Source organism: Monodon monoceros, unplaced genomic scaffold (genome assembly GCF_005190385.1).
Source record: "Monodon monoceros isolate NGI ecotype Baffin Bay Population unplaced genomic scaffold, NGI_Narwhal_1 Super_Scaffold_7, whole genome shotgun sequence".
Classification (NCBI taxonomy): Eukaryota; Metazoa; Chordata; class Mammalia; order Artiodactyla; family Monodontidae; genus Monodon; species Monodon monoceros.
The window spans coordinates 44,161,784-44,172,386 of record NW_021703784.1 but is presented as its reverse complement, the minus strand read 5'-3'; the positions used below and the strand labels follow the sequence as shown (position 1 = coordinate 44,172,386).

The 10,603-nt window shown below is 40.7% G+C and overlaps 1 pseudogene; it reads left to right on the top strand.

Annotated features, from left to right (window-relative positions):
- Positions 1–3,638: 3,638 nt before the first annotated feature.
- LOC114887545 lies at positions 3,639–10,367 on the top strand (annotated as a pseudogene).
- The last annotated feature ends 236 nt before the right edge of the window (positions 10,368–10,603 follow it).

Below are 10,603 nucleotides of genomic sequence, written 5' to 3'. Positions count from 1 at the left end.
GATACGCACAGCTGAGCCGACTAAGGCACACCTCTGAAGTCACGCACACGATCGAAACAAGCTAGAAGCTTCTACAGGGTGAAGCCTACAAGCTCCGGAGAAGAAAGCCTAGTACTGAGCTGAGTGAAGGCTTGAGAGCTAGTTTGTTCACATACATATTGCTCTCTTTCTTCTTTTGTTTTCCAGAAGATTTACTGAAGCTCTGAATGAACGCCTCTCCTTGCTCAGCTGTACCACAAAAAATTTAGGAAAGGGGGGAAGCCCCTCTCACCCACTCCACCAGTCTCCAGTGGTGGAGTCAGAAGACGCTTAGTGAGACATCCCCAAGGGCACAGGGAACCTTGGGTAGTAGGGCTATAGCTCTTCCTCCTCTCAGGAAAACCTTCCATTGCTTATTTCAGGGAGATGGCATTTTTCCCCTAGAGAAGCTTTGAAATGTTCTCTGGGATAACTGAGCTCTAGCTCAGTTTTCCCTCATTGTCTGTGGCCACCTCTTGACCTTCAACCCCAAGGTCATCATCACCCTAGTTTTTCCTTTACTGTCAGCGTTCCCTTCAATGTGTGATTCTTGGGCCACCCGTAGCCGAATCAACCTAGAGGGCTTGATGAAAATGCAGATTCCAGGCCCAGGGAGCTGCACGAAACATGCTCCCCAGTGGATCATTATGTTCAATGTTCGAGAGTCATTTCTCTAAACTGTATTTTCTCAAATGTCTCCAACAGAACTAGGGGTCATAAGATATTAACAAGCATTATGTAAAAAAAAGCACAAAAGAGGCCTCAATGGCAGGCGTCTGCAAAGAGCTAAAAATCGAGTGGTGGCATCTTTCTGTACGGCCCTTGAGCTAAGAATGGCTTTTGAATTTTTAAAGTATCGTACAGAAAAAAAATAAACTTGACTGTAGGAACACTTGGCACCTTTAATAACCTAATGTGTACCAGGGCTCTTCAAGAGGGTGAATAGCATCTCTCAATCATGAGAACACGGAACTTCTCCTCTATGATTACTATGGTTTTTTTTGTTTGTTTGTTTTTGCGGTCCGAGGGCCTCACTGTTGTGGCCTCTCTCGCTGCGGAGCACAGGCTCCGGACGCGCAGGCTCAGCGGCCATGGCTCACGGGCCCAGCCGCTCCGCGTCATGTGGGATCCTCCCGGACGGGGGCACGAACCTGTGTCCCCTGCATCGGCAGGCAGACTCTCAACCACTGCGCCACCAGGGAAGCCCCTATTACTATGTTTTTATAGAGCATATTATGGAACGAGTGTTCTGTAGAATACACTCTGAGAAACACTGTTCTAAACAAATTAATTCCAGTCCAAACTTGGCAATCAGTTTCCCTTGAATCTTTCATTGTGATATTTTCTTTTATCTTGGACAGGGATGTGATTCTTTCTCATGACTCCGTGGATTCAGTTCATTCTTCCAGGCTTTCTGGTCAAGTCTTCTCTTTCCCATCCTCTACCTACCATTGTCTACATCAGTCACAATCTTTTCCAAACTCTTAGAGCACGTAGTGTTCGTCCAGTAAAACCAAGACTTTCTGAAGCTCCAAGCAAACGAAGGGTTCCAGAAAACAATAGTATTTTCTGGCTATCTGAGGGGTTACCATTTTTGGCATGAAAACATTATTTAAGCTAATTCTTTTGGACAGCAAACCATACTGAATAATTCTTTAATTGAAAATAATTTAACTTTATTTTCATGACATGGTGCAGAGGGAAGACCATTTGATGGAAAGATGAGAAAAGTTGTGTTTCCAGCTGAGTTCCACCAATAATGAGATGAGAGGCCTGAAAAGTCACTTTTCCTCCCTGGCCTCTGAGAAAATGGGGTTATTGGCTTAGATGTTCTTCAAGGTTCCTCCGAGGTCTAACATTCCATGATGTTCTGGTATTGCAGAGTTCCAGTAACGGGAAAGGGATGAGGCAAGTGCACTCAAGTTTCTATTAGATTTACATCTGATGATTTCTTACTAGCCACACAAATCAGTTACTACTGCTAAATCATGTTTACCATACAGATTTTAAAAAACATTCTAATTGACACTTATTTCTACTTGGTGAGCAAAATTCAAATTTTTGCACAGCAACAGATTAGAAGTCAAAGATTTTCTTAATACTATTAAGTGGATTTTCTTCTTCATGAGTTGAGTCTGGCAAGGCTTTGATCATGGGCCTTGACAGAATGTTGGTATTTTTATGCCTTTTCGAAAGCCCCAGCTGTCTGAGACACTCTGTCCCTGTGGTCTCACAAATCTGACTTGATCACTCTGAATTTATTTCTCAGATAAAGCTATTGAGTGTGGGAGAGTTGCTTTTTCCTTTACATGAAGGTCACCAACTTCAATTTTGTGGTTTTCTATTTATTAGTTGATGCCACTGGCATGCAAATTTGGCTAGGCTGTTACTCTGCTTCCAAATCCTTCCATCATCTCTGACTTTCCAGTGAATTCCCATCAGAGACTGTCCCGACAGTTCTGTTTTCTCCTCAAGCTTCACCCCGTCCCATCCTTCTCAGCCGAGCAAGAGGCTGTACTTTTCTTCTCCATCGCAAAGCTCTTAAAGCACACAGTGATTTTCCTTTCCTCATTCATTCATTCGTTCAAAATCTCTTGAATGTTCAATCGATATGAACTGGGCGTAGGCCTTCCCCCTCGAGGTACTTCCACTCTGGTGGAGGGTTAGAAGGAATAAAAACACCAATAAATGTGTATCTTACAAGTCATTGAACACCAGAGGAGAAGCATTTACTTTGCTTGTATGGAAGAATCAGGAAAGTTCCCCAGAGAAAGTGATCTGTGAGTCGTGTCTGAGAGGGCGAGTCAGAGTTCAATAGGAGACAATTGGGTGACCAGCACTCCAGGTGGAGGGAACAATGTGTACAAGACCATGAAGGCATGAGATAGTGTGACATGATCATAGACAGAGTGAGAGAGGGCCTAGAAAGCAGGACATGTTGGAGCCGTGTTGGGAGAGGAGCTGGAAAAGCTGGTAGGAGCTCCATCATCTGGGGGGAAGAAGTGTCTTCCCTCATCTGTGCTCCTGGCACCACTCCCTTCTCCAGCATCTTGCTTCTGAGTTCTCCTTTTCTTTGGTATCTTATCTTTCAGCTCACAGAGAGGTGCAATTCTTATCTTTCTTACGAACACACAAACACATACACACACCAACTTCACCCCGCTCTGCTTTAAGCTTGCATCTCATAGTCCTTATACCTAGTTTCAAGTTCTTGAGAGAGCAGGTTGTCTCACTTTCTCTACTTCTTCACCTCTCATTCTCTCTACCTCATCGCAGTCTGGCTTGAGACAAAATAAGAAGTGTGCTTGGGCACATCATCCAACCCTAAAGTTGTAAATCTAAAGCCTATGAGTCAAATTTTTTTCTTCACCCCACTGTGAATTTTAAGGAATGCCATTTTATTTTCTTCCTTATTTATTTGCAGCTCATGTAGGCTCAGTTCCTCTCTGAATATGTTTTAATTTACTTAAAACAAGTCTATCCTCTTTCCCCTGCACAATTATGTAAAGCCAATGGCTCCTTTAATTCGAAGGCCATGGTGTTCCCCTGTTGATGCAAAGGCTGAAACAGCGATCCATCTTCTGGGGAGGGTGGCTGGGCTGTGGCAGGGCAGCCAGAGCATGGCAGCCCGAGCATCCTCTCAGAGCTTCTTGGAAGGAGCTTGGAAATTTGCAGTGAGTCACATGACTAGCCTCAGAGTGGCCAAGTTTCCAGAAAACAGAAATCGACACATATACAGAGACGTAAGCCCATATGATTACAGTCGTGTTAAACTGAAAAATGCTGAAAATGATTTATTATTGCCAGCTTAGTTGACAGAGAAGAGGAGCAGAGGAGTTACATCTTAACAGAGTGTCCACTTCCTAATTCAGGTTGTCATTTCTGGCTCATGGTTTGGCAGCAAAAGACCAAATCAGTTGTCACACTAAACCGAATTGTGGAGAAAGAATAGGTTAAATGTGCACAGTACTGGCCAACAAAAGGCGAAGGAGAGATGCTACTTAAGGAAACGGGATTCAGTGTGAAGTTCCTGTCAGAAGATGTGAAGTCCTATTACACAGTCCATCTGTTGCAGTTAGGAACTACCAATAGTGGTGAAGCCAGGACAGTATCTCAGAAGCAAGAAGAACTGCAATCCTGCAGGCTGTGGAACAAAAACCACATTCACAAAAAGATAGACAAGATGAAAAGGCAGAGGGCTATGTACCAGATGAAGGAACAAGATAAAACCTCAGAAAAACAACTAAATGAAGTGGAGATAGGCAACCTTCCAGAAAAATAATTCAAAATAATGATAGTGAAGATGATCCAGGACCTTGGAAAAAGAATGGAGGCAAAGATCGAGAAGATGCAAGAAATGATTAACAAAGACCTAGAAGAATTAACAAACAAACAAACAGAGATGAACAATACAATAACTGAAATGAAAACTACACTAGAAGGAATCAATAGCAGAATAACTGAGGCAGAAGAACGGATAAGTGACCTGGAAGACAGAATGCTGGAATTCACTGCTGTGAAACAGAATAAAGAGAAAAGAATGAAAAGAAATGAAGACAGCCTAAGAGACCTCTGGGACAACATTAAATGCAACAACATTTGCATCATAGGGGTCTCAGAAGGAGAACAGAGAGAGAAAGGACCCGAGAAAATATTTGAAGAGATTATAGTCGAAAACTTCCCTAACATGGGAAAGGAAACAGCCACCCAAGTCCAGGAAGTGCAGAGAGTCCCATAGAGGATAAACCCAAGGAGAAACACGCTGAGACACATAGTAATCAAATTGGCAAAAATTAAAGACAAAGAAAAATTATTGAAAGCAGCAAGGGAAAAATGACAAATAACATACAAGGGAACTCCCTAAGGTAAACAGCTGGTTTCTCAGCAGTAACACTACAAGCCAGAAAGGAGTGGCATGATATACTTAAAGTGATGAAAGGGAAGGCCCTACAACCAAGATTACTCTACCCGGCAAGGATCTCATTCAGATTCGATGGAGAAATCAAAAGCTTTACAGACAAGGAAAAGCTAAGAGAATTCAGCACCACCAAACCAGCTCTACAACAAATGCTAAAGGAACTTTTCTAAGTGGGAAACACAAGAGAAGAAAAGGGCCTACAGAAACAAACCCAAAACAATTAAGAAAATGGTCATAGAAACATACATATCGATAATTACCTTAAACGTAAATGGATTAAATGCTCCAAACAAAAGACACAGGCTTGCTGAATGGATACAAAAACAAGACCCATATATATGCTGTCTACAAGAGACCCACTTCAGACCTAGGGACACATACAGACTAAAAGTGAGGGGATGGAAAAAGATATTCCATGCAAATGGAAATCAAAAGAAAGCTGGAGTAGCAATACTCATATCAGATAAAATAGACCTTTTTTTTTTTACATCTTTATTGGAGTATAATTGCTTTACAATGGCGTGTTAGTTTCTGCTTTATAACAAAGTGAATCAGTTATACATATACATATGTTCCCATATCTCTTCCCTCTTGCATCTCCCTCCCACCCTCCCTATCCCACCCCTCCAGGCGGTCACAAAGCACCGAGCTGATCTCTCTGTGCTATGCAGCTGCTTCCCACTAGCTATCTACCTTACATTTGGTAGTGTATATATGTCCATGCCTCTCTCTCGCTTTGTCACAGCTTACCCTTCCCCCTCCCCAAAATAGATTTTAAAATAAAGAATATTACAAGAGACAAGGAAGGGCACTACATAATGATCAAGGGATCAATCCAAGAAGAAGATATAACAATTATAAATATATATGCACCCAACATAGGAGCACCTCAATATATAAGGCAACTGCTAACAGCTCTAAAAGAGGAAATCGACAGTAACACAAAAATAGTGGGGGACTTTAACACCTCACTTACACCAATGGACAGATCATCCAAAATGAAAATAAATAAGGAAATAGAAGCTTTAAATGACACAATAGACCAGAAAGGTTTAATTAATATTTATAGGACATTCCATCCCCAAACAGCAGACTACACTTTCTTCTCAAGTGCGCATGGAACATTCTCCAGGATAGATCACATCTTGGGTCACAAATCAAGCCTCAGTAAATTTAAGAAAATTGAAATCATATCAAGCATCTTTTCTGACCACAACACTATAAGATTAGAATTGAATTACAGGGGAAAAAATGTGAAAAACACAAACACATGGAGGGTAAAAAATACGTTACTAAATAACCAAGAGATCACTGAAGAAATCAAAGAGGAAATCAAAAAATACCTAGAGACAAATGACAATGAAAACGTGATGATCCAAAACCTATGGGATGCAGCAAAAGCAGTTCTAAGAGGGAAGTTTATAGCTATACAAGCCTACCTCAGGAAACAAGAAAAATCTCAAATAAAGAATCTAACCTTACACCTAAAGGAACTAGAGAAAGAAGAACAAACAACACCCAAAATTAGCATAAGGAAAGAAATCATAAAAATCAGAGCAGAAATAAATGAAATAGAAACAAAGAAAATGATAGCAAAGATCAATAAAACTAAAAGCTGGTTCTTTGAGAAAATAAACAAAATTGATAAACCATTAGCCAGACTCATCAAGAAAAAGAGGGAGAGGACTCAAATAAATAAAATTAGAAATGAAAAAGGAGAAGTTACAACAGACAACACAGAAATACAAAGCATCCTAAGAGACTACTATAAGCAACTCTATGCCAATAAAATGGACAACCTGGAAGAAATGGGAAAATTCTTAGAAAGGTATAACCTTCCAAGACTGAACCAGGAAGAAATAGAAAATATGAACAGACCAGTCACAAGTAATGAAATGGAAGCTGTGATTAAAAATCTTCCAACAAACAAAAGTCCAGGACCAGATGGCTTCACAGGTGAATTCTATCAAACATTTTGAGAAGAGCTAACACCCAACCTTCTCAAACTCTTCCAAAAAATTGCAGAGGAAGGAACACCCCCAAACTCATTCTATGAGGCCACCATCACCCTGATACCAAAACCAGACAAAGATACTACAAGAAAAGAAAGTTACAGACCAATATCACTAATGAATATAGATGCAAAAATCCTCAACAAAATACTAGCAAACAGAATTCAACAACACATTAAAAGGATCATACACCATGATCAAGTGGGATTTATCACAGGGATGCAAGGATTCTTCAATATATGCACATCAATCAATGTGATACACCATATTAACAAATTGAAGAAGAAAAACCATATGATCATCTCAATAGATGCAGAAAAAGCTTTTGACAAAATTCAACACCCATTTATGATAAAAACTCTCCAGAAAGTGGGTATAGAGGGAACCTATGTCAACATAATAAAGGCCATATACGACAACCCACAGCAAACATCATTCTCAACGGTGAAAGACTGAAAACTTTTCCTCTGAGATCAGGAGCAAGACACGGATGTCCACTCTCACCACTATTATTCAACATAGTTTTGGAAGTCCTAGCCACGGCAATCAGAGAAGAAAAAGAAATAAAAGGAATCCAAATTGGAAAAGAAGAAGTAAAACTGTCACTGTTTGCAGATGACATGATACTATACATAGAGAATCCTAAAGATGCCACCAGAGAACTACTAGAGCTAATCAATGAATTTGGTAAAAGTGCAGGATACAAAATTAGTGCACAGAAATCTCTTGCATTCCTATACACTAATGCTGAAAAATCTGAAAGTGAAATTAAGGAAACACTCCCATTTACCATTGCAACAAAAAAGAATAAAATGCCTAGGAATAAACCTACCTAGGGAGACAAAAGACCTTTATGCAGAAAACTATAAGACACTGATGAAAGAAATTAAAGATGATACCAACAGATGGAGAGATATACCATGTTCTTGGATTGAAAGAATCAATATTGTGAAAATGACTATACTACCCAATGCAATCTACAGATTCAATGTAATCCCTATCAGATTACCAATGGCATTTTTTACGGAACTAGAGCAAAAAATCTTAAAATTTGTATGGAAACACAAAAGAGCCCGAATAGCGAAAGCAGTCTTGAGGGAAAAAAATGGAGCTGGACGAATCTGACTCTGTGACTTCAGAGGATACTACAAAGCTACAGTAATCAGGACAATATGGTACTTGCAGAAAAACAGAAACATAGATCAATGGAACAACATAGAAAGCCCAGAGATAAACCCACGCATCTATGGTCAACTAATCTATGACAAAGGAGGCAAGGATATACAATGGAGAAAAGACAATCTCTTCAATAAGTGGTGCTGGGAAAACCGGACAGCTACATGTAAAGAATGAAATTAGAACACTCCCTAACACCATACACAAAAGTAAACTCAAAATGCATTAGAGACCTAAATGTAAGACCGGACACTGTAAAACTCTTAGAGGAAAACATAGGAAGAACACTCTTTGACATAAATCACCGCAAGATCTTTTTTGATCCACCTCCTAGAGAAATGGAAATAAAAACAAAAATAAACAAATCGGACCTAGTGAAACTTCAAAGTTTTTGCACAGCAAAGGAAACCATAAACAAGGCGAAAAGACAACCCTCAGAATGGGAGAAAATATTTGCAAACAAATCAACAAAGGATTATTCTCCAAAATATATAAACAGCTCATGTAGCTCAATATTAAAAAAACAAACAACCCAATCCAAAAATGGGCAGAAGACCTGAATAGACATTTCTCCAAAGAAGACATACAGATGGCCAAGAAGCACATGAAAACCTGCTCAGCATCATTAATTATTAGAGAAATGCAAATCAAAACTACAATGAGGTATCACCTCACACCAGTTAGAATGGGCATCATCAGAAAATCTACAAGCAACAAATGCTGGAGAGGGTGTGGAGAAAAGGGAACCCTCTTGCACTGTTGGTGGAAATGTAAATTGATACAGCCACTATGGAGAACAGTATGGAGGTACCTTAAAAAACTAAAAATAGAATTACCATACGACCCAGCAATCCCTCTACTGGGCATATACCCAGAGAAAACCATAATTCAAAAAGACACATGCAGGGCTTCCCTGGTGGCGCAGTGGTTGAGAGTCTGCCTGCCGATGCAGGGGACACGGGTTTGTGCCCCGGTCCGGGATGATCCCACATGCTGCGGAGCGGCTGGGCCCGTGAGCCATGGCCACTGAGCCTGCGCATCCGGAGCCCGTGCTCCGCAACGGGAGAAGCCACAACAGTGAGAGGTCCGCGTACCGCAAAAAAAAAACCAACCAAACAAACAAACAAAAAGACACATGCACCCCAATGTTCATTGCAGCACCATTTACAACAGTCAGGTCATGGAAGCAACCTAAATGTCCATCAACAGATGAATGGATAAAGAAGATGTGGTACATATATACAATGGAATATTACTCAGCCATAAAAGGGAATGAAATTGGGTCATTTGTTGAGACATGGATGGATCTAGAGACAGTCATACAGAGTGAAGTAAGTCAGAAAGAGAAAAACAAATATCGTATATTAGCACATATATGTGGAACCTAGAAAAATGGTACAGATGACAGGTTTGCAGGACAGAAATTGAGACACAGATGTAGAGGACAAACGTATGGACACCAAGGGGGGAAAGCAGCGGTGTGGTGGTGGTGGTGGTGTGATGAATTGGGCGATTGGGATTGACATGTATACACTGATGTGTATAAAATTGATGACTAATAAGAACTTGCTGTATAATAAAAAGATTTAAAAAATAATAATAAATTATAGAACAGTATCTCACTTTCATTCTACCACCTGGCCAGATTTCGGAGTGCCTGAATCACCAGTTTCATTTCTCAGTATGAATCCTGAATACGGGACTGTGGTGATCCGCCGTAGTGCCGGTATCGGGCGGTCAGGCACATTTTCTCTGGTGGACATTTGTCTGGTTCTGATGGAAAAAGGAGACAATATTAACATTAAACAACTGTTACTGAGTATGAGAAAATGCTGAATGGGGCTGACTCAGACACCAGATCAACTCAGATTTTCATACATGACTATAATAGAAGGAGCAAAGTTTCTAAAGGGAGATTCAGGTGTACAGAAATGGTGGAAAGAACTTTCTAACGAAGACGTTATGTCCTGTTTTTGATCAGTCACCGTCCAAAATAACGAGTGAAAAATACAATGGCAACAGGATAGGGCTAGAAGAAGAAAAACTGACAGGTGACAGATATACAGGACTGTCCTCTGAAATGCAAGATACTCTGGAGGAAAACAGTGAGAGTGCTCTGCGCAAGCGCCTTCTGGGGGACAGGAAAGAGCACAGCTCAGAAGGTGTAGCAAATGAAGCAGAGGTTGAACGAGACCCAACGAAAAAAGGAAAAGACGGTTTTATTGGCAACCCATTCTCACTAAGATGGGGTTTGTGTCAGTCATTTTGGTTGGTGCTTTTGTTGGCTGGACACTGTTTTCTCAGCAAAACGCCCTATAAATAACTAATTTTGCCCTGCAAGTTTCGGCACTGGTAGCTGACAGTGTTGGGTGAATCACGGGGTTTTTCGTCTGTTAGCAAATTCCTCAGATCCCAGAAGGTGTGGTTGACTAGACACCCACAGAGAAGTGGGGTGTCCAGTACCCCCAGCACCCCAGGG